The 22,459-nt window shown below is 36.3% G+C and overlaps 1 pseudogene; it reads left to right on the top strand.

Moving 5' to 3' along the window:
* The first annotated feature begins 21,845 nt into the window (after positions 1 to 21,845).
* Positions 21,846 to 21,965, top strand: LOC129875417 (5S ribosomal RNA; annotated as a pseudogene).
* Positions 21,966 to 22,459: the final 494 nt, after the last annotated feature.

Below are 22,459 nucleotides of genomic sequence, written 5' to 3'. Positions count from 1 at the left end.
CTCTTGTGACATTATGATATTTAGGGACTGTTTTATGTATATTATGATAAGGTATTTGACTAGATGTGTGGAGAAGTTGTGAAGATGTTAAAAGACATAAACACTGTAGGTTGTGGTGATCCGCTACTTAATTGGGTGTTACACAAACTTACTGCCTACCATGCATTTGTATATTAATTTGTATGTGTTCTGCATCCCATGGAGTTCTGGGGAGGACCTTATAAGGAAGTTATATAGTATATAGACGTGATTAAAGGTAAAGGGAAGGTAAGAAAATCATGGCTAAATAAATTGCATGCTTACTGCCTGGCTACTATTTTGATGACATCAAGTAGCCCAAAATTGTTGATTACTTACTAATACGAGTTTTATTACTTACTTTATTGTAGATTAATAATCTGAGAGGAAGGAGGTTAGTTCGTGGTAATATTCAAGTGGTACAACAAGGTGTGTAAGGCTATTCGATTCCATATTCCTTGGAATGAAATCTAATATTTATGATTAATATCAGCGAAGTGAGTTTCTTAAGATTGGTCCCTAGTAAATGAAGAATTGTGACTGCATATAATCTACAACATCGGTAATAATATTTTCCCCTTTCCTTAGTGTTTTGAAATACTTCAATATATATTCATTACTATATATTTGTGCATTATTCCCCTATGTTCTAGTATGGAGAATGGAAACAAGCTTAATGAGTTTTCCTCTCAGTCAATTGAAGTCAATTGTGCAATTTAAACACCTACGTAATACATTGAGTTTACCTTACTCTTTATGTCATTGTTAATGTCTCAAAGTGATTATTATCTTTTTCTACTATTATTCCATAGTTCCTAAGCTCAATAATAGTTATGACCACAAAAATAACAATCTCAAAGATTAAAGAACAATATGGAGCATAGTTGAAGGTGGCAGCCCGGGGGTGAAAGCCTAGCATGGGTCGATCCCAATTTGTGTAAAATAGTTGCAACCTGGTGGTGAAAGCCTAGCATAAGTCGATCCTAATTTATATATACGAGGATAGCATCCTCTACCACTGATCAGTTGGTCATTTATATCACATGTCTTACAAAGATTATAAAGCACAAAAAAGTAAAGAGAAGGATGTAACATACATAATCCCACAAGATTAAAAAGGATGGTCTTTTATTTTGATCTATGCATTAATATATTGATACTTGATTTCATTTATGCCCTTATTTTACATATGTTGTTGCCTTACATATTCTGTACATTCTTTCGTACTGAGGTCCCTCACAAGGGATGCTGCATCCAACTAGTACACCTCCTTAGTTGCTATTGGTGAGCTCCGAGTTGATTTGAAGCAATATCGAGTATATAGTAGATGCATTTTGGTATTGTATAGTAGTTAAGGGTACAACGGGGCCTGTCCTAACCTGGATTATGTTTGTCTATCTTATAGAGGCTTTGTAGATTCATGTATAAAGTTAAGTTATGTTTGTTTTGTTAACAGTTGTGGCCTCGACGGCCAAGTCATGTACATAAGTTTTGTCCCTATATATGTTGGTCTTTTACTACCGTACCTTATATATGTGTAAAGCTTCATGATTTTCATAGTTATACTCATGGTAAGTATAGGTTGTAAGGTGGTTCTCCTGGGTCTTGAAGCCATTGGGTGCTTGTCTATCTTAATGGGATTTGAGGCGTGACAAAAATGGTATCAGAGCATGTCATCCTAGGAAGTCTACAAATCCGTGTCTATGTAGAATGTTTATAAGACCCCAAAAGTTTCAAAAGATGGAAAATGAGGAGTAAAAGATGAAATTCCAAAAGATGTAGATTTTTTGGCACTAAGTGATGACCGTGGAGGTCATCACCGGCGGTAGTTCTCACCTCGGTTTGTGATGTGCTACCGTGGTCAAGATTTAGAAACTTAATCCTGCAGGGTTAGGTTGACGACAGGAACCACGAGCCGTGGTTCCTTCCTTGATTACCTTCCCTAGAAACCCTCAGAAATTATTCTAAGGCAAGGACCACATCCCAACCACCATGGCCTGTATAGCCTTTCACAAACTATGATGGGTTCCATGGAAGTCACCCTTATAGACCTTCCAGTTAGGATCTTCACCACGACCTCAACATGGATGGTGGTGACCTTCATAGATTTTCATGATCTTTGTGAACAAGGTCATGCAGATTTTCTCTTTTCTCAAAGTTTAAGTCTAAGTTTACTGACACCATCACGGATCGTGGTGAAATTCACGGACAATGGTGGGACTTCCGTGGAGCCCCTGTTCCCAGTTTTAAGTGAGGGTTATATAAGTCTTTTCCCTCTATTGCATTAATGAATGTGGAGGGTTTATAGGACTAGATTCCTACCTATTAATTAACCTAATGTCTTCTATCCCTCTCATTCTCTCCATAATCTCTAAATCAAAAAACCTTTTCTCCCAGACTTCTGTCTAAGGTCTTCTTCCTCCATAAGCAATACAAGGAATTCATTCAAAAGTTCTTTTCAATTTAGGGCTCATCAAGGTCAAGGTATATTGGACTTCATCCATGTGTATCCTTCACTAATAGAATCCCAAAGATTTCTTCTTAATTCTCTTATGAATTCTTCAATTAAGAAGTCCTAGTTGCATGATTTTCATTCGGTCTTCTCAATTATGATATATTTAAATGTTATTAGCCTAATTATTCATAATTCACATCATATTACATGATTTCAATTTGAATTTCAATGACCCATGATATATCCTAGTTTCAAGTATGATTTTTTCAGATATGATCACGATTCCCAAGTTATATTCTATGAATGATTTATGCAATAAATTAAGATAGATTAAAGGTGTGGCTATGTCATGGTGCGAAGCTTGGAAGCAATATAGGGGTATAGATGTACCTTTAGCTAATAGGGAAGAGTTCAAAAAGGTATTTCTTGATCAGTATCTACCATTGGAGATCCGAGAGGCCCGTGCTGATCAGTTCTTAAATATCCACTAAGGAAATATGAGCATGAGAGAGAATAGTCTCCAATTTATTTCCTTGGCCAGGTATGCTCTTCATATAGTAGCTACTATGGAAGATAGAGTTCATCGATACGTGGACAAATTGGATTCATATCTAGTTAGGGATTATACCATTGCTTCTTTGAATAAAGACATAGATATAGCAAGGATGCAAGCTTTTCGCACAAAAGCTGGAGGATCAAAGGAAAAGAAGAAGGACACAAATTAGAAAGAGGGAAGTCTAAGAGGCTCAGATCTATGGGGTAGTTTGCCATATTACAAGGTGTGTTTACTCGTTGATTTTCTAATAGACCCACCTAGGCCATCATTTCCCTACTCTAAAGCTAGTGCCCCACCTCAGATTCAAGGGTCTAGAGGCAATCAGTTTGGGTAAAGAGGTGAAAGCCAAGGTTCATGAATAGCAGGGCACCTAGAGTAAGAAAGTAGTAGCCAATAAAGACCTCCTCAACAACCTTGTTAATGAAGTAGAAGAAATAATCTAGGTGCTTGTCGATTTGCGCCAAATGCTTGTTTTTGGTGTGGTACACTGGGACATATATGATAAGGAATTTCCCTCAAAGGGGCATGGGTGGTATGGCACAGTCTACTAGATCATTTGATGCATTATCATCATCAACGTTGTCTTTACGTAGGGGTTTATAGATGCCTATAGGTCGTGGTAGAGGTGTAAGAGGAACGACTAGTTCTAGTGGAGTTCAGATTCATACATATGCCTTAGGGGGTCAATACAATTTGGAGGTTTTGCCTAATATGGTTATAGGCATATTGTCCATTTTTTCATATATTGTATGTTCATTAATTGATTTGGGATCTACACTACCACATGTCACTCTATTGATTGCTAGAAATTTTAAAAGAGCATCAGAATTATTGGTTAAACCATTTGAAGTGTCTACATCGGTTGGCAAGTCTATTATAGCTAGAAGAGTCTATCATAATTGCATATTTACTCATTGTGATCGTGATACATTGAATGACCTTGTTGAGTTAGAAATGGTAGATTTTGATGTTATAATAGGTATGGATTGGTTGTCTTCTTTTTATGCCACAGTAGATTGGTCAACCAAACTAGTGCATTTCCATTTTCCAAAAGAGATAATCCTTGAATGGAAAGGTAACACTGGGAAGCAAGAGGTAAATTTATTTATTATCTTATGTCAAAGAAAATTATGTCCAAAGGATACATATATCATTTAGTAAAAGTGAAAAATATCGATTCGGAGCCACTAACACTTCAATCTGTTCTAGTAGTAAATGAATTTTCTAATGTATTTCCTGAAGATCTTTGAGGTTTGCCTCCTGAATGAGAACTAAAGTTTGGTATTGATGTGATTCTAGATACTCAAACTATATCCATCCCTCTATATAGAATGGCTCCAGCAGAATTACAAGAGTTGAAGGAGAAATTAAAAGACTTGCTAGAAAAGCGATTCATAAGGACTAGTATGTCCCCTCAAGGGGCACCAGTTTTATTTGTACGCAACAAAGATAGCTTATTGAGAATGTGGATTGACTATCGACAGTTGTATAAGGTAAAGATTAAAAACAAATATACCATCCCTAGAATTGACAATTTGTTTGATCAATTACTAGGTGCTAAGTGTTTTTCAAAGATAGATCGAAGGTGAGGTTATCACAAAGTGAGGGTTAAAGAGAAACAGATACCCAAGATAGCTTTTTGAATATGGTATGGTCATTTTGAGTTTTTAGTCATGTTTTTTGGGTTAACGAATGCACCACCAACTTTTATGGATTTGATGAATAGGGTGATCAAGCCATTTTTGGATATGTTTGTGATAGTATTCATAGATTATATTTTGGTGTATTCAAGATCAAAAAAGGACCATGCCAATCACTTTCGATAGGTGTTACAGATCTTTTTTGATCGTAAGTTGTACGCAAAGTTCTCTAAATGTATATTTTAGTTAAAATCTGTGTCATTATTGGGTCACGTTGTATCTCATGAAGGAATATGGGTCAATGAAAAAAAGATAGAAGCCGTGAAGAACTGGCGAAGACCTATAACACTTATGGAGGTTCATAGTTTACTTGGCTTGGCAGGTTATTATAGAAGGTTTGTTGAAGGATTTTCTTCTATTTCTGCACCCTTAAAAAAGATAACACATAACACAACCAAGTTCCAATGGAGAGATTCATGTGAAATAAGCTTCCAAAAAAAGGATAAATTGACTTCTACACCCGTATTAGCAGTTCTAGAAGGCACGGAAGGGTATGTAGTCTATTCTGATGCTTTAAGAGTGGGCTTAGGATGTGTATTAATTCTGCATGATAAAGTAATAGTTTATGACTCAAGGCAGTTACGACTACATGAGAAACATTATCCAATCCATGATTTATAGCTAGCAATAGTTGTATTTGCTTTGAAAATATGGCGCCATTACTTATATGGAGTTCATGTCGACATATACACTGATCACAAGAGTTTGCAGTATATGTTTAAAAAAAAGAACCTGAATCTAAGGCAATGACGATGACTAGAGCTATTAAAAGTTTATGATATTGATATCTCATATCATCTAGGTAAAGAAAATATAGTAGTTGATGCTTTAAATTGAAAAACAATGGCAAGCACTTATGAGCATTCCATGGAAAGACAAAGCATAATTAAGGATCTATATCAACTAACTAGATTAGGGGTTCACCTAATTGAATCTCTAGATGAAGGGGGTATCATGCAAAATGTAGTAGAATCCATTTATAGAGGAAGTGAAAGAGAAGAAGTACATAGATCCTATTATATTACAGCTTAAGGAGAATGTACAACAAGGTATGACAAAGGCATTTGAGCTTACACAGGAGGGACTACTCCAATGTCAGAATAGATGATGTGTACCTAATATAGATGGACTAAGAAAGAGAATTATGGTGGAAGCATATCATTTAAGATATTCTGTCCGTCTAGGCTCGACTAAAATGTATCATGACTTAAAAGAAGTGTATTGGTGGATTGACATGAAGAAGAACAATGCAGAATTTTTGGCTCAATCTCCAAATTATCAACAAGTTAAAGTAGAGCATCAAAATCTTGAAGGTTATATGTAGTGTATAGAACTTCCAATTTAGAAGTGGGACATGATCAACATAGACTTTTTCACTGGTTTATCTCGCTCATTTAAAAAATTGGATTCCATATGGGTAATAGTTGCCAGACTCACCAAATCAGCGCACTTCTTGCCGGTCAAGACTATTTATACAGTTGAAGAGGATGCAAAATTGTATATTAAAGAGATAGTTCGATTACATGGAGTAACCATATTTATTATATCTGATAGGGGATCTCAATTCACTACAAAATTTTGAAGTCATTTCAAAAGAGTTTGGGAAGACAAGTGAATTTAAGTACAACCTTTCACCCTCAAACAGATGGCCAGGCAGAACATACAAATCACCAATCGGATGGTTTGAAGTGGGTAAAACTACCTTATTAGGGCCAAATCTTGTTCATCAAACTATTGAAAAAGTCAAGGTGATACAAAATCGGCTAGAAACAACTCAAAGTCGGCACAAGTGAAGTGTCTCCAATGAAAAGAGTAATGATATATGGTAAAAAAGGAAAGCTTAGTCCATGATACATAGGGCCATATAAGATTATATGAAGAGTTGGCCAAGTGTTATATGAGTTAGAGATACTACAAGAGCTTTCAACAGTTCATCCGGTGTTTCACATCTCAATGCTTCAGAAGTGCATAGGTCACCCATCTTGTATCACTCCTACTGAAGATTTGCATATTACGAGACATCTCACATATGAAAAATACCCATTTCTATTCAGGATTAGAAAGTTAGGAAGTTAAGAAATAAAGAACAAGCTTATGTAAAAGTATTATCCATAAACCAACAAGTAGAAGAGGATACATCGGAAGTGGAAGAAGCAATGAAGTTAAAGTATCCTCATTTATTTCAATCTGAAGAGGAAGATCAAAGTGCTTAGTTGATGCATAAATGAGTAAGTATAAGTTTATTGAGTAGTTGAGGCTGGCTAACTATGCTAACATTTGAGGATGAATGTTCCTAAGGAGGGGAGGATGTAACACCCCGTATTCTCCATATGCTAGTTCTATTCATATGACACGTGACATAGCTTCATCATACAAGTGAAGGACCATGTTTCTTATATGTGTAGTGTTTGATTAAAATAGATTGGAAGATATTGTAATGCCTTGCATATTTCAAGCATGTATACTCCAAGTTAACCTTGACGGAAGTATTTAAAATCGAGCTAGTAAGATGGTATTTGAACTTAAAGTTTAAAGTGAAGTCTTAAGTTAAATAAACAGAGATTAAGATTTAGAAAATAGAATAAAATAAGTGAGTTGCTTGCTTGACTTAAATAAGCTAGGAGGTGACAAGTAGGTGTGTCACCTACTTAGACTTTTTGACCAACCTCAAAAGACAAGTAGGTGTATCACCTACTAAGACTTATTTGACCATCTTATAGGGCCTAAGTACACTCACCATCTACTTGACAATGCTGGACCAAACTAAGTGAAAGAAAATGAGAATATGTAATGACACATTAGGCATTTAGAGTACTAGAGTTTTTGATTTCATAAAAGACTTATCTCGTAAATTTTTAATAGGTATTTTGGATTATTCGATAAATACGGTTATTTAGTTGAGGGGTAACTTTAGATAAATAATGTAGTTAATGGGCAAAAGTGGTAATTTATTTAATACTCTATACCACTTGTTCAATACATATAAAAATATATTAGTGGGATTTATATTTTATTTATTTATTAATTCATGATTAGTTGCCCTAATTAACTAAAAGAAAACAAACAAAGAAAGATAGGACGTACCCGTGTGGCAACGACGGCGAGCAGTGACTCCAGGTAAGAATGTTGAGAGAGCACTTTGGAGTACTGTTTGCTTCAAACTTTTAATTATTAATTCTTATCCAAAATTATATTTTCGATTAGGTCATATTCTTAAGAAAAAGTGAATGAAGTACTGTTGGAAAATTTCTACAAAATTTTGGTAAATTGAATAATGATTGAATGATGATTATAAGCTAATCATTGAGGGTAATGATATATATTAAATCTTTGGTTTAGGTACTGCATTTTGTAGTTGAATCCTTTGCATATTTGGGTTTGGTTTTGTATCTTCTTATAATTATCATAATTTAATTCAAGTTTTAATATTTTGAGGTAGGTAATTAAATAGTAGGTGTATTGTATTATATGAATATCATTAAATTTATGTGATTTGGAGTAATTAAGACTTAACCCTAGGCTTGAGATTTCAAAAAATTGATCATAGAGTTGGGTGAGTTGTTGGGTCTAGGTTAAACATATCATTTCAAAATCCGGCTCGCTCCCGGCTACGGTTTGGACCTTTCGCCTGCTTAGAACATATTGGTGTCTACGGATTAGTTTACTTATAAATATTATATATTTGATAGATTGAAAATGGTCTGAGGCATTGAACAATGGAAACACATTGAGCTTGTTTTAATTCGATTCTTCGGTTGAGGTAGGTTATGGTTTATTCTATATCATAGATAGACTCTTAATAGCTATTTATAGTCATTGAGTAATGTATGAAGTTTACTATGTATATAATTATTGTGGTTTGGATGGATGGTATGTTATTGTGATTGGTCTGAAATCCCAAGACCGTGAAATTCATAATCTTGAACTTGCCTTATAAAGAATGGTGCCTTGAATAAAAATGGTTTGATGAAATATTGTTAATAAAGTGGAATATAATAATAAATAATGATAAATTATTTATATTTGGATCGGGTGTCACAAGATGATGTGGTATGTTTTGATTGGGTGTCACGTTCCGGCATGGTATGTTTCAATCGAGTATCACATTCCAGCATGATATATTTGGATTGAGTGTCATGTATGGCATGATATATTTTAATCGGTTGTCACGTTCCGGCATGGTAAAATTAAAGGAAAAAAATTAAAATAACTTAATGCTACCTAATCTCCAATAACTCATTTTCCAAAAAAACGTGATTTGTAGGCCTGAGTTCTCATGTGTGGTCTTAATATTGTTGATTGGTTATGTAATTTTTTATTTTGTTGTCACTTGATCTTTATCTTTTTGGTTGTCACATGTTAAGTGTTATGGTTGATTTCCCGCTATTATTTTATGCATATTGATTTTTATTTTGAGTCGGCAGATGATACCTACTCAGTAAATATTGTCCTGTACTGAACCCTACTTGTATTTTTCTTTAGTTTATTTTATGGAGTGCAGCAAGTATTCCATCGACTTTGACTCGACCTCAACTCTAGCCAGTTTCAGACACATCAGGTTCCAGCATGAGCTATTTCATCTAGCTCGTGTTGGATTCTCTCGGGCATGGCATGATGTACTTAAAGTGATGACTTTCAGGTTTCGGGAAAACGTATCTAATAGAATTTAGTGGTTTAATTACTTCTTAAACTCATAAATTAAGCTTCTACGTTATTCTCATATTTTATAAGTTGGGGTTTGTATCGTTGGTTCTCCCACTTAGGAGATTAAGTATGGGTGTCACTCATGACCTATTTTAGGTCATCAAAGAATAATGGGCATCCAAGGGCCAATAATTTTAGGTCCACAGAGGCCCAAGTGAAAGGCCAAGTATGGGAATCACCTACTTGATAAATTATGGACCAAAATGAGTGATAAAGTCGGCCAAGGTAGGTCCCTTTAAAAGGGACTGATATCAACTCTTTCCAGTTATTTTAACTTAGAAAAAAATATGATTTCTAGAATTCTCTCTTACTCTCTCTTAGCTTCATAGAGAAGCCATAAAATACCATTAGGGTTATTGTATACTCTACCTCTTTTCAAGGTAAGATTAAAGGGGAGTTCAAGCTCTTGGAGGGTATAGGTTTAAGTGGATAAAATTTCCACCAAATAAGGAAAAAGCTACTGCCAAGTTAATATTTTCTACTCTTAAGATATAATTAGTGTGCTGGTTCAATAACCCCTCTCTTCTTATCAAGACAAGTTGGAGAGGACAACCTTTACCTTAAGGAATCCAAGCCTTAGCGAGTGGCAGTTCTGTCCAGCAAGGTAAGCTACTGCAGTTTTCAGCCCTCTCTTGTACTTGAGTTAATTAGGACTTTTGGTATATGATAATGAGTTTGGGATTGTTCCTTTTACATAGTGTAATATTGGGGAAGGACGTTATAGTGTTTTGTGAATGTTGGGATATCCATGGAGGGGAGTTCCCTTTAAAGTCAATTGTGAGCTCGTTTGAGCATTCTATGTACTATAAGTTGGAACTCATGGGAGGGTAATCGAAAGCTGTGAGTTTATATTTATCTTGCTACATTATGATATTTAGGGACTATTTTATGTATATTACGATAAGGTATGTGACTGGATGTGTGGAGATGTTGCGAAGACGCTAAAAGACATAAATATTGTAAGTTGTGGTGATACACCACTTAATTAGGTGTTACATGAACTTACTACATACCATGCATTTGTATATTTATTTGTATGTGTTACGCAGCCCATGGGGTTATGGGGAGGACCTTATAAGGAAGTTATATAGTATATAGACGTGATTAAAGGTAAAGGGAAGGTAAGAAAACCATGGCTAAATAAATTTTATGATTGCTTCCTGGTTACTATTTTGATGAGATCAAGTGGCCCAAATCTATTGATTAGCTACTAATACGAGTTTTATTACTTACTTTACTATATGTTAATAATATGAAGGAAGGAGGTTAGTTCATGGTAATATTCTAGTGGTATAATAAGGTATGTAAGGATATTCAATTCCATATTCCTTGGCATGAAATCTGATACTTTTGATTTATATCAAGAAAGTGAGTTTCTTAAGATTTGTCCCTAGTAAAGGAAGCATTATGACAACGTATAATCTCCAACATGACTAACGATATTTTCCCCTCTTCTTAGTGTGTTGAATTACTTCAATATATGTTCATTACTATATATTTGTGCATTTATTTCACTATGTGCTAGTATGGAGAATGTGTTCACAAAAACAAGCTTAGTGAGTTTTTCTCTTAGTCAATTGAAGTTAATTGTGCAATTTAAACTCCTATGTAATACATTGATGTTACATTGCTCCCTATGTCAGTATTATTGCCGCAAAGTGATTATTCTCTTGTTTCTACTCCTAGTCCATAGTTCCTAACATCAATAATAATTATGACCACCAAAATAACAATCTGAAACATGAAAGAACAACATGAAGCAATCTATATATTTGCGTGTGGTAGTCCAGGGGTGAAAGTCTAGAATGGGTCAACTCCAATTTGTGTAGAAGGGTGGCAGCCCAGGGGCAAAAGCCTAGCATGGGTCAATCCCAATTTTTATACACAAGGACAACATCCTAAGTGTTAAAATGCCTAGCATGGGTCATTCTCTTTTACACTGATCAGTTAGTCATTTGTATCACATTCCTTACAAAGATTATAAAGAACAAAAGAGTAAATAGAAGGATGTAATATACATGATCCCACAAGAGTAAAAAGGGTAGTCTTTTATTCTGATCTATGAATTGATACTTGATTTTATTTATGTCCTTTTCTTACATATGCTATTGCCTTACATATTAAGTACATTCTTTCGTACTAACATCCCTCAAGTAGGATGTTGTGTTCATGCTGCAGGCGCAGGTACTCCAGCTAGTACACCTCCCCAGTAGGAGCACATGAAACTCAACTATTATTGGTGAGCTCTAAGTTGATTTGGGTCTATACCGAGTCTTTAGTAGATATATTTAGGTATTGTATAGTAGTTAAGGGTACGACACGGTCTATCTCGACCTAGATTATGTTTGTCTATGTTATCGAGTCTTTGTAGATTCTATATAAAGTGAAGTTATATTTCATTTCTCAACAGTTATGGCCTCGATGGACAAGTCATGTACATAAGTTTTTTCCCTCTGTACATTATTCTTTTACTACCGTATCTTATATATATGTGTCAAGCTTCATAACTTTCGTAGTTATATGCATGGTAATTACATGTCGTAAGGTAGTTCTCCAGGGTCTTGACGTGATCGAGTGCCTATCCATCTTAATGGGATATGAGGCTTGACAATTTTAGACCAAACTCAACATTCTAAAACTAACGACGCTTACGAAATTTTCAGTTGAGTATATTTTCGAAGAATGTTAATCAAAGTCAACCTTAGGCCAAATTTCAAAGGTTGAAGCACCAAATGGTCCCAAACTCGTAATGATTGCCTCAATACTCATGCGGTCATGCTATTAGCCTAATTTGGCTAATCCAAAATTGATGGAACCATTAAAATTTTATTTTGAGGTCATTTACCTAAATTTATGACCGAAATCAACTTTTAAAGTTATAAAAGCTCCTAAATGGAGAATCAGGCCTAAAACCCAAATGAATGACTAGGTGATCTAATAGTTTGAGCCAGCAAGTCATAAATGACTTGGGGTCACTACAAGAATGCTCTAAATGATAAAATATATGCATTAATTCTAAAATGACTTGGCGGGTCATTAAAATCGAGGACTCAACTTTGTTTTTTTCCCAAATCTCATAACACCTTTCAGGGAAAAAAATAGCAAATACACCCAATCATTTACCTAAAACTCCAAGTATCTTCTCCTAACATTAGTGTAGGATATTTGACGACTTAAATAGTTTTCAACCTTTTCTGTATAATCTTCACCTTCTCTATAGATCTATGGACCAAGTCTGGCCCTATGAACTCAAATTGACTAGCTTCAAACTCCCTTATTGGCAATCTACATCTCCTCCCATAAAATGCCTCATATGGAGCCATTTCAATAATCGAATGAAATTTATTACTATAAGCAAACTCAAAAAGTAGTAAGTGTTCATATCAATTACCTTTAAAGTTAATAACACAAGATCTCAACATACCCTAAAGAGTTTGAATTGTACACGTTACTTAACCATCTGTCTGAGGATGGAAAGCGGCACTAAGATTCACATTTGAACCCAAAACATTCTAAAATGACTTCAAAAATTGTGCAATAAATTATTTATCTCTGTATACGATGATTGAGAGCGGAACTCCATGTAATCTTACTATTTCTCTAATATACAACCTTGCGTAATCCTCGACAAAATTTGTAGTGGTAACTGGAAAAAAGTGAGCTGATTTGGTCATCCTATCAACAATTACCCAAATAGAGTCATGTTACCGGTGACACTTTAGTAAACCTATAATGAAATCTATGTTGATCATCTCTCATTTCCACTTTGGCAACTCTATAATCTGAGCTCCACCATGAGGACTTTGATGCTCAACCTTGACTTGTTGGCAAATCAGGTACTTATACACAAAATTTGCCATATCTCTCTTTATATCATTCCACCAATAGACATCTCTCAAGTCATGGTACATCTTTGTAGAGCCTAGATGAATTAAATATATAGAGTTATTGTCCTCTTACATTATTCCATCTTGAACACCATTAGCATTGGGAACACACAATCTTTCTTGATACCTCAACACTCCATCTCTGCCTTTGAAAAAAAGTCATCACCTTCTGTTTATGCATATCTTCCTTTAATTGAAGTAGAAGAGGGTTGGTATTGGTTTTCCTTCACCTAAAATACTTATGACGACTCAGCTCCATTCTGAATGATATCATCTCCCTTATCAAAGTCTACAAGAGGGACTCTTAAAAGTGCAAGTCTATACATTTCTTTGGCAAATGTTTTCTTCTCTTCCTCAACATGAGCGGTAGTCCCCATGGATAACCTACTAAGAGAATTAACAACATTAGCTTTACCTTTATGGTATAGGATATTCATTAGTCTTTGAACAACTCAAGACATCTCCTCTTCCTTAGGTTCAATTCTTTCTAACTAAATACATATTCTAGGCTCTTGTGATCATTGAACACATCCAGAAGCATGCCATAAAGTTAATGACGTCAAATCTTAAGGGAAAATACTATAGCTACCAACTTTAGATCATGAGATAGATAATTCCCCTCATGGATCTTAAACTATCTAAAAGCATACCTAATGACTTTGCCTTTCTACATTAAAATACAACCCAAACCAACTCTTGACGCATAATAGTATATGAAAAATCCATATGTTCCCTCTGGTAGGGACAAAACTTGGGCAGTAGTCAATCTTATTTTCAACTCTTGAAAACCCTTCTCAAAATCATCGTAGCATTGAAAGGTAGACTGAGTCAACCTATTTAATAATGATGATATGGAAGAAAATCCCTCAAAGAACCTTCTATATTAACCATCCAAACCTAAGAAACCTCTTATTTCTGTTAGTGATGTGGGTATGGTCCAGTTCTTTATTACCTTAATTTTCGGTGAATCTACTCAGATACAATAACCAAAAATAATATGACCTAAGATTTCCATAGATGCAAGCCAAAACTTACACTTTGAAAACTTAGCATACAAATCCTTTTACTTAAGAGTTTGGAGAACAATTTTGATATGGTTAACATGCTCCTCCTCATTTTCTAAATAAATAAGAATATCATTGATAAACACAATGACAATAGGTCCAAGTACTATTTGAACATTCTATTCATGAGGTCCATAAATATTGTAGGAGAGATAGTCAAATCGAAGGACATAACTAGAAATTCATAGTGACCATAGAGGTAATGATAGAGGGTCTACTTCAGGAGAAGGCAGAGGTCTAAACTGTCTGTATGATATGGATAATCGGCATGACCAAGAAAACTTTCCAGATGTCTTTACTGGTATGTGTCTAATATTTTCTCATGATGTTTATGCATTACTTGATCCAGGTACTACTTTTTCTTTTGTGACTCCTTCTATAGCTGTTAAGTTTTAAATCCTTCCTGAACAACAATTAGAGTTATTTCATGTTTCTAGTCTATAGTTACTCTATCCTAGCTAAGATAGTTAGTCAAGATTGTATAGTTTCTGCCAATCCGAAAGATACTTTTGCAGACTTAGTTGAGTTAGACATGGAAGACTTTGATGTCATTTTTTCATGGGCAAGATTTATGCTTGTTATGCCTAAGTTAATTATATAATCCTAGTCAGCAAGTTTCAGTTTCTGAATGAGCTAGTTATTGAATGGAAGGGTAGTCCATCTTTGCCTATGGAGCGATTTATTTTGTATCTTAAGGCCAAGAAGTTAGTTTCCAAGGGGTGTATATACCACATTGTTCGAGTTTGAAATGATACTGTGGAGACACCATCCCTTTGGTTAGTCCCAATTTTAAATGAGTTTTTTGAAGTCTTTCCTCAAGATTTTCCTAGAGTCCCTCATGATAGGGAGATAGACTTTGGGATAGATGTAGATTTTGGGATAGATGTTCTCTTCTATACTCATCTTATTTCTATTTCTCCATATAGAATGGCTCCCACAGAGTTAAAAAAGCTAAAAGAATAGTTAAAATATCTTCTAGGTAAAGGGTTCATTAGGACGAGTGTCTCAACTTTGGGTGCTCATGTCTTATTCATGCGAAAGAAAGATGATTCCCTCAGAATTTGCATTTTCTATCAACAGTTGAACAAGGTCATGATAATGAATAAATATCTCCTCCTAAGAATCAATGATATTTTGGACTAATTTTAGGGTGCCACTTGTTCTCTAAGATAGACCTCAGATCAGGCTATTATCAGTTGAAAGTAAGAGAAAGTGACATTTCAAAACAACCTTTAGAACTAGGTACAGTCACTATGTGTTCCTAGTTATGTCCTTCAGTTTGACTAATGCTCCTACAACATTTATAGACCTTATGAACAAAGTGTTCAATCAGTATCTAGACATGTTTGTTTTCATGTTTATCAATGGCATTCTAATCTATTTTAGGAATGAGAAGGAGCATACAAACAATCTTAGAATTGTTCAACATATACTCAAGGAAAAGGAGATATATAATAAATTTACAAAGTGTGAGTTATGGATCGCATCTATGGCATTCTTAGGTTATATTATTTTTGGTGATGGTATTCGAGTTGATTCACAGAAAATTGAGGCAATAAAGAAGTTGCTCAGACCCACATCTCTGACAGACACAAGAAGTTATTTGCATTTGGCTAGCTATTATAGGATATTTTTAAGGGATTTTCATCCATATTATTTCCATTGACTAAGTTGAATTAGAATAAGACTAAGTTTCAATGGTCTGATACTTGTGAGAAAAGTTCCCATGAGTTGAAAACAAGGTTGACTACTGCTCTAATTTTTTCCCTACTTGAGGGTATAAATAGTTTTGTAATATATTGTGATGTGTCTAGAGTTGGACTGGGTTGTGTCTTGATGTAGAAGGGTAAGGTGATAACATATGCTTTTAGACAACTTAAGATCCATGAGAGGAATTATCTGAATCATAATCAAGAGTTGGTAGCGGTAGTATTAGCTCTCGAGATTTAGCATCATTATCTCTATGGCGTACATGTATATGTGTTCATTGATCATAAGAGCCTGTAATATGTATTTAGTTAGAAAGAGTTGAACTTGAGGCAAAGTAGATGGCTTGAGTTGGTAAAGGATTATGATATGTGTATTCTCTACCATCCAAGTAAAGCGAACATTATTGCTTATGCTCTTAGCAAATTGTCCATGGGGAATACCTCTCATATTGAGGAAGAGAAGGAGTTGGTCAAAGAAGGCATATATTTTTATGTTTGGGAGTTCATCTTGTGGACTATAATGAGGGAGCAGTTATTGTTCCAAATAGGGTTGAGTAATAGTTAGTTGTTGAGGTAAAACAAAAGCAAGACCAAGACCTTATTCCACTTCAATTGAAAGAAGAGGTACATAAGGAGAAAGTGATGGATTTTGCCAAAGAGGGACATAGAGTGTTGAGTTATCAAGCTAGATTATGCATTCCAAATAGTGATAGTCTCTGAGATAGAATTGTCACGACTCAACCCCGTAGACCACGATTGGGGTCCGACCAGGACCCCCCGTACACATATCTATTAGCTGTGGTCACATTGAATCATAAATAAGACAATATCATGTAACAGAGCCCTACTGGACGATAATATTTTCATAAACCTATAGCCCTTTTTGTTTGTATCACAACATGATAGGTCACGCAAGCCTAAAAGGCTGCCATAACATAATCACATATATGATATATCAGGTAGACCCAGCTGAATCAAACTGACATACACAACCCATATATATATGTCTGCAGACCTCGAAAATATAAATGACCACATATGGCAGGATAGGGCCCCCGTCGTTCCCCCGAATGGACAAAACAATGTTATACATCAGTGGACAGTATAAAAAACTAGGCCCCGATACAATGGAGCCTCTTCCAGCTGAGCTGTATGGAATCCTAAGCTGATGGACTCCCAAAACCTGTATTTGTACCTACAGGCATGAACGCAGCCCCTTGAGAAAGGGGGTCAGTACGACATATGTACTGAGTATGTAAAACGTAACATAGTACAACTGGAGGTATATCCAAAATAGAGAAGCATGGGAACCAATTATCAAATCAGAACTATGTACCAGTACTCTGTGATTCACAAAAACATGCATGCTCAAATTTTCAATATAGCCGTCCCCATCAGGGGTCTAGTGAAACATATATGTAGTATTAGTATCAGGCCCCATGCCATTTCCACCTTATTACAATACATCATCATCATATATATACATACATACCCGACCCTCTAGTGAAGGTCTTGGTGGACAATGCAGTGAATTGCACGAATCTGATAACCGGACCGGGACTCGGAGAAGAAGTGTTACAGTATACATGAGTAGAGTAGTGATAAACCAAACACAGTTTAAATCATTATCCAAGACTCAACTATTTAAGACGACTAAGTTATTGTTTAAGAATTCGAGTAACAGTATAGTCATTCTCACTGCCCTCTAAGTGCCATTAGGGGCTACATTAATTACATCTCGAGGTTCCTAGACATATACCAAAGTAGGACAATTCACCTAAGAACTCTAGAGTATTCGTCTTCGAATAATTTTATGACTTGGAGTCTGTATATTCATTAAGTCCTCAGTGTATAAAAGATTCAAGAAAATTAGCTTAACTATCATACAAGCTTTAACATTCAGAATTAAATAAGGAGCATTCAAGAATGGAATTACTTTAGGCGTTATATCACTGCTTACTTACCTCTACGACATACCAAAAGAAAAGAAGGGACAGGCTTCAAATACCTCTTATGGACTTCCCTTAGTCGTATTTACGTCGTCGTCCTCGAAACCTATTTAACACGGAAATAAGGCGAGTATTAACAACCTTAGATTTTTCAGCAACTTAGGCTACCCACTAGTATTCATAGCATTTATCCCCTCGCTTGCCTTCTCGACTAGTTCCTTAACTAGTTAAGGTGTTAACGGAAATCGGACAGCACCTCCCCTATAATGTGCCCTATCCGAATTTCCTAACCATATCCTTAAAACCTGCAGCCAACCAACAATACAACCAGAAGATCATATATATATAACATGGCAACATTACACAATATAAACTCCAAACGACTCGCCCGAAGTTACGATACCAAAAGAGGGTTTCTAGTTTCTATTTTGCAAAACCTTTAACCGTACAAAACGGGGGGGGGGGGGGTCATGTGGATGTAAAAAGAAGCTCCAACACATCATTTAGATCACTCTTAAACCCTGAAACACGCCACAACACAACCAGCAGCATCCCCAACACGCACAACACCTTACTTCGACAACTATTTAACTATAGCGATTCCAAATTCGTTTATTTCAAACGCCGAACTTTTCAAACCTTTTATCCAACTTCCAGAATCCCCTAAGGTGTGTAATATACCCTAATTTAACATCATAAACTTCAAATTAGATGGGAAGAACTTACCTTTCCCGAAATTGGCTAGAACTCGCCGAAATTGCGTCTTGGAATCTTTTTTAGCGTGCTGAATCATCGTGGCAGCTTGCTGTCCGTTTTTTGGCTGCAACGAACTCTAATTTTATTCTACTAATACTTCCATATCATTGTGGTATATGCTATATAATTAATTTACGGAACGAAATCGGGACTTACCTTATTTTTCTCCCAAGACGTCGCAATTTTCGCCTTAGCTCTAGGGTTTGTTTTCTCTTATTTTGGATGAAATTTGAGGAACAAACTGAAGTATATGATTCATATACATACATATATGTGGCTGTAGGGTGTGACACGTGTCATCCCCAAGAGTTGACATGTGTCCAGCCCCTATTGGGCCACCGTATCTACATGTAGAAGGAGGGGCTGCCACGTGGCAGTGGGGCCCACTTCCCCCAAGCAGGTGGGTCACCTACTTGACCCCAAGCAGGTGGGTCACCTGCTTTCTTAGGTTCTGCCACGTGTTACCCTCCTATTGGCTGCCCCGCACAATTTTCTTTTCCTCCTCGTGGGTTCGTTATCTCATTCGTAATCTCGTCTCACTTTAAGAGCCTATGAAACCCTTGCTACGTAAGCTTGGTATGTTATCAAGTAACTCACGTATGTAAGACTTCTAAATTAGTAGTTTACATAGATAAGTCGAGTCCTACGACTTGTTACTTGGCCTCCAACTCCTTTCGGCTTCTCTTGACCCTATTTCCAACCTTCCCTACCATGGGGTGTTACATTTTTCCTTCTTAGAGTTGTTCAATAGGGTCGTAACTTAAGCGGCTCATATACCAGCTTCTAAGTAACTTAAGGAACCTTTTGAGTTCAAAAATGTGGGGTGTAACATCCTTCCCCCCTTTAGAACATTCGTCCCCGAATGTTGAACAAAATCTCCCTTAGAACTTTATACAAATCGTAGGGAGATTCTTTGAGATGTTCTTAATACATACTTCCCTACAAGTACTTAATATATGTATTTAAGGAGTTGGGGTTCCCGTAGACATTGGGAATAGGTGCGAATACTTGTGTTTCATGTTCTCTTTAGCTTCTCTAGTTATCCTCTTTCTGGTTTTGGTTTTGCCACAGTATCTTGACGGAAGCACGTCCTTAGTCTACAATCTTCCAGTTTGCTGATTTAAGATGGCGATAGGTTTTTCCTCACCGGATTTCATCTCCTGGACCTCATCTAGGGGATATACTCTAGGTGGCTCGTCAGTATCTTTGTGAAGCATTCCTATCTGAGGGACTGGGCGTATAGTTTCTAAATGAGGTGGTAAGCTCAACTTACCAGCCACATTTCCCACCTTATAAGTAACTTGATACAGTCTAATATATTTCGGGTTAAATTTCCTTTTCTAGGTGACTCCGTTATGAACGTCCAATCATCGATTTGAACTCTGTATGTCGATGTCGATCATCTGTATATCATTTTTGCCGACTCTGGGTCGTTAGTCAATAGCTTGCTTAATCATGTTGGGGCCTTTTTAGCTTAGTTTTTCTAACATCGACCCATCCAATAGGGGACTTACACGTCTTGCTTTACCAAGATTGTACGGGGCTATTGGGATACGGGAGTAGTAGTTATTATTATAGGCAACTTGATAAGTGATAGATAATCATCCTATCTATCTTTGAAGTTAACTACACCAACTCACGACATATCTTCTAGCATCTGATAGTATGCTCAGTCTGTTCAGCAACTCGAAGGAAAATACGGTACGAAGACCTGTCTGTGCTCCCAATCTCTTTTTGGACTAATCTCTAGACATTAATCATAATTAAAGTCCCTCTATCTGAGATATTAACTAGGAAACCTCACGGAACCTTACCATTCTCCATGTTCTATAACTCCCCCTAACTTCAGCAGCTTAGGTGCTCTTGATTGGAAGCAAATGGGATGATTCCTTAGCCTACTCACAATAACCCATATAGCACCCTACTCTTACAGAGTATAAAATGGGTGCGTAATGACGTTGATAACTTGGGGGTCGTTAGCCTCGTATAGTCCTTCTCGACTCTTTCCAGAACTTTAACTAGCATTGTATCTTTTGGGTTCTGCTTTTCAATCCTTAGGGTTGGCTACTGAATAATGCTATATCCCCCTCATGTAATGGCTCTCATAGTCGTTCTATGCTTTATCAAACATAATATGGTATAATTCTGACTGAATTTTGGCATATATACTCGCCATCCTGTAGTAACCAGCTAGTTCTGCCAATTTCGTTTAAACTCTTTCACCACTTTCCTTACCCCCACTGGTAACCTTCTAGACACATTATCTTGTGTCATTCTTTACCTTTACAAGAATATGAGAGGGTACAAGAAGTATCCTAGCGTTACCTCGCTAGTCTTCATATGTTACTCTGTTTTTTTCTCCCTTATCCTACATTTGATGTCGGGGGAGCAATTTGGACCAATCGTGGCCATGTATTATGTCACCCATAGTACCAATTCCATCTCAATAGTTTGGCTTAACCTATCCTTGCATCTCTCGGTAGTTAATTGTAACTTGGGCTTCTTTGCCTGGAATCATAGCTATGGAGACTTTGTAAGGTCTTACCATTTCTTCACCCTACACTTTTACACCTTCTCGGCTGAATAGGTAGCCTTTGATCAAAGGAGCAGGGGCCAATATCATTAATCCACGGGTAACATTCCCTTCAGAGTCATCTATCGATGGAGTATGGAATGAGTCTTGTAGTCCTGGTCATATTATGGAATTTCCGACTTTGGGTATTACTTCCTGGCTTCTATAAATTATATCAATAGTACCCTTACCTTTTTGGGTTTTGCTTTTTTTTTTCTTTTTCGCCCTTAGAGTTGGCTACCAATGGTGTTGAAATTCCCTCGCCCACTGGCCCATATAGTCATTCTGTGGTTTTCCTTTCATTAACTTGTTCAATGTTGAAGATCTATGGCATTTGAGTGTGTCGTCAGTTAGAAATTAGCTAATCCTTCTTGTTTTGCTTAAGCCCTTGTTACAATTGCCTTAACGTATCTTATAATACTCTGGGTACATAATCTCATATTGTTTCTCTGTCGCTAGTTCAGATTCCTCCATCTTGCGCGATCACACCAGCACTAACGCATTAAGTTCCATCAGTATTTTGAAGTTAAGCGTGTTGGGGCGAGAGTAATATTGGGATGGGTGACCTCCCTGGGAAGTCTTCGTGTCGCGTTTCATTGTAATCCTTGCCATAATGTGTGAGGCACTCGACTTAGCTCCAGATTTACCTCCGCGTTGTCTCCCGAGTCTTTATGTTTTGCCCTGTCCTTTCGTCTGTTATCTTGCATCCAATATCGGCGTAGACCTTTAGCTCCACGATCCTTTATTCACTTTGTGTTCTCCTCATTTTCTACCATAGGAGGCTTTCTATTTCTTTTTGTTTGATTATTTATCTATCGCATCATCATTTGGCTTTTGGTCTAGTATGTTGTCATTATCCTTCGTAATGTCTCTTAAGTTGATTGATATCCTTTCATGGTTACACTTTTTTGTTTTTATACGCAGTCGCCTTCTAGTGTTATGTTGTTCAGGGTCTCATCACAACTTCTTATCGCTGCCTTATGTAGCATTCTGTCTTCCATCCAATTATTGGTAGCTTCCGGACCTTTCTAACTTGGTTTGGCAAGATATCTTATTGAAGTTTAGACATCCATCCCAAATATATTGCCA

Source organism: Solanum dulcamara, chromosome 11, assembly GCF_947179165.1.
Source record: "Solanum dulcamara chromosome 11, daSolDulc1.2, whole genome shotgun sequence".
In the NCBI taxonomy this organism is placed as follows: domain Eukaryota; kingdom Viridiplantae; phylum Streptophyta; class Magnoliopsida; order Solanales; family Solanaceae; genus Solanum; species Solanum dulcamara.
Note: the sequence above shows the minus strand (reverse complement) of the source record. Positions and strands in the feature narration are given on the sequence as shown.